Consider the following 3,038-nt stretch of genomic DNA (forward strand, 5'->3'; position numbering starts at 1 on the left):
GGCTCCCGTGTCGAGAAGGGCTTCGACTTTGATGTGGCGTTCGATGATGATGGAGAGGTAAAACTTTCTTGCTATACCTTTCTCAATGAGGTCGCCTAGGAGTTGAGGGACTGGAGTTTGGGAGGAAACAGGTAAGATGTCAGGACTGATTGGGTGCTCTTCGGAGGAGTGGCAGACGACCAAGACAGCACTTTCAGGGACTTGAGAGGTTTCGTCAGCAGGGGTTTGTTGAGCTCTGCTATGATCTGGAGCATCAGGTGTTGAGTTAGGGACTAACTCTGTGGCTGGGTTTTCAGGTACGATTGCTTGTCCATCTGAAGTTAGGGTAGTTATAGTTCTTTGAGAGTGAGGTGAAGGAGTGCTGTTCTCTGTGGTTTGTTGAGTCAGGTGGTCGCTGTCTTCTCGTCCGGCTGCTAGTCAGGCTGTATCTGGTTTCTCTTTCTTTTCCCACTTTCTGTCTTCCTCCTTTCGATGGAAGAACTCTTCCATCATCATCTTCATCAGCTCTTGGGAGTCAAAGCACGGTGAAGTCTTTTGTTCTTGTGTGGATTCAGGTTGAGCTCGGTCAGCTAGGGATCTTTGTGAGTTTTTTCGTCGATTCCTTGGGCTGGTTGCTCCAGGGTGTGTTTGTCGTTTTCCCTTGGAGTTTTTGTTGAATTCCCATGAGTTTTTATCTCTTGAGTTTCCAAATGAGCTTGGCTGGTTCCACGATCTTTCCCTATGTCTCTCATGAGGTCTTGTTTGGTCCCATGAGTTTTCCCAGTGACGTCCAGGTGAGCGTTGTCGCCCATGCGGTCCACCCCAGTGGTTGTTCCTTTGTTTAGGTTGTGTACCGGTGTGGGAGTCCCGTTCTCTGTTGGACGAGGATGCATTCCACTCTCTGGGTGTTGCCTTGGCATGATCTTGACGTTGGGTGCCCTCTAGGGCCAGCCCTTGACTCTGAGTGTTGAAGTCGAGAACTGCCATGGTTTTGTTGCTCTTTTCTGAAGTCATCTTCTGTTTAGCATAGGCCTTATGTGCCAAGTCTCGCAGTTGTTGAGCACTCATTGTGCGTGGACATGCAAGGACGCCAAGATGTTGGCTTACCCCGGGATGAAGATTCCTCAGGAAGAGGGTTATAAAATTTTCATCCTCCTCCATATTCTGTTCATTGCGAGTCCCGAAGTAGGCTTGTCTGAGTCGGCCGTAGAACAATTGGGATGGCTCCTGGCGACCTTGTTTCATCTCCAGGGCAGCCACTAGTCCTTGTTCCGACTCAGGGTCAGCAAATTCTTTGATGAGGGCTTCTCGGAGCAGCTGGTAATCAGTCTTTATGTGGGCCGGCTGGCGGTCCAGGAAACTGCGAACCTCTGAGCTGGATGTTGCTCGGATTAAATAAAGTCTATCTTTGTCGGTAATGCTGGGTCTCATTTCCAGATGAAAGTCGACATCTTGCAGATATCCTTTGATCCCCTGACAGCCCATTTGGGGTAAACTTGCCAATGTTCCTGGCGAGTTTGTCGAGGTCCTTGAGGTCCAAGCCACGTGATGATCTATGGCTGGCTGGAGCCATTTCTTTCTGCTTTGACGTTACGTGAAGTTCTTCAGAGGGAGCTGGTGAGTGTTTCGGCACTGCCCCCTCCCCCTTTTTATCACGTGTCAGTCCAGGAACAGGGGACCCGGGCCTGCTTGGCAGGGGTGAGACTGGTGCCCATTGTGTCCTTGGAGGTTCAGAACGCAGCGCGTAGGCATGTCTGAGTTCCTCTCTGAAGCTGACTGACTCCTCTTTGATGTAGTCCAGCTGTCGTGTTAGGTGGCTGATCTCCTTTCTTGACTCATCCAGGTGAGTTTTAAGGGCTTTAATTCTGCCGTTCTTGTCTCTGAAGTCGGCCTTGGCCTTTTCCAGGAGCTGTTCCGCATACTGTAGCTTGTTGGAGAGATCAGCGTAGTCTTCCTTGACTTGTTCCATTTCTTTTGTAGTAGCTACTAGTGTCTCTTTTAGCCTGGTGATCTCCTCCTCTGTGCCTTATTCCACTTCATCTGGTTCTTCCCGTTGTTCCTGAGCCTCCAGTTCTAGCTGCGTGATGCGTCGTTGTGCGCGTGTTAGCTCCTGCTGGAGATGGGCGGCATGCCTGTCGCTCAGCTTGAGGGTGGCGATGAGTGTGTGGCTTAAGGAGCCAGTGATCTTGGCTAGTTCTTTGTGACTGTAGCTTTGACTTGGGTCTTGTCTCATGAGGCTTGTTATGTGGTCATCCAGCTGGTCCTGTGTCTGATGTTTCATTGTTTCGGCAGCCTTAGGTAGGAGGCTGTCTGTTGTGACACTTAGCCAAGTCTCGAGGTCCTCCCAGTGGCCAACAGGGTCTGTTGTGCGAGACATGTTTTGCCGCTTTTAGGGAGATCTAGAACCTAGACTGACACAGAACTTGAAGAGGAGAAAACAAAACAAAGACAACAGAGGTGTAAAGGTGCAATGTCACGTGTTGGTTGATGTGGAGTGTGTAATGGGCAGGTGAGTGTAGTTCTCAGTGACTGTGAATCTCTGGTGGGTGTGCTTCTAATTTGTAATTTCTGTGGGGAAAATAAATGAGCACACAAAGATAGAACAGCTAGAGAACAGAGAGATAAAAGAAGAGGGAAAAAACAGAGCAAGGAACAAAATACTTTTGTCAGCTTCCACTTTGCCTATAAAAGAAAGGGTTTTCTTTTTCTTGTAAAGAAAGATAAGAGCCAATGGTAAGATGAAAGTGAGGAAGACAACACAAAATGCCCTTTTCTGGGTACAGAATGAGGACAAATAAAAAAAATAAAAAAATAATAATAATAATTTGTTTGTTTTAGAAGGATGCTTCTAGACAGGGCTTTTGAAATGGGAATTTCTAAAAACCAGGACTAATTGATATTAAAATTCCTCAGTGCGAAAGAGAACAATAGCAATGACCGTATTGGTTTCTCAGCAAGTAGGATTGACAACCAAACATAAATCAGAGCGTTTCTAGCTGCGGGTTCAATATTTGGCGGACGCCTATCGGTTCTCTTGTTGACCTACGTTAGCCTTGGCT

General features: G+C 47.8%; 1 pseudogene; it reads right to left on the reverse strand.

Annotated features, from left to right (window-relative positions):
- Positions 1 to 417: 417 nt before the first annotated feature.
- Positions 418 to 2,356, reverse strand: LOC127988679 (uncharacterized; annotated as a pseudogene).
- Between the last annotated feature and the right edge of the window lie 682 nt (positions 2,357 to 3,038).

The sequence above is a fragment of the Carassius gibelio genome, chromosome A5 (assembly GCF_023724105.1).
Source record: "Carassius gibelio isolate Cgi1373 ecotype wild population from Czech Republic chromosome A5, carGib1.2-hapl.c, whole genome shotgun sequence".
NCBI lineage: Eukaryota > Metazoa > Chordata > Actinopteri > Cypriniformes > Cyprinidae > Carassius > Carassius gibelio.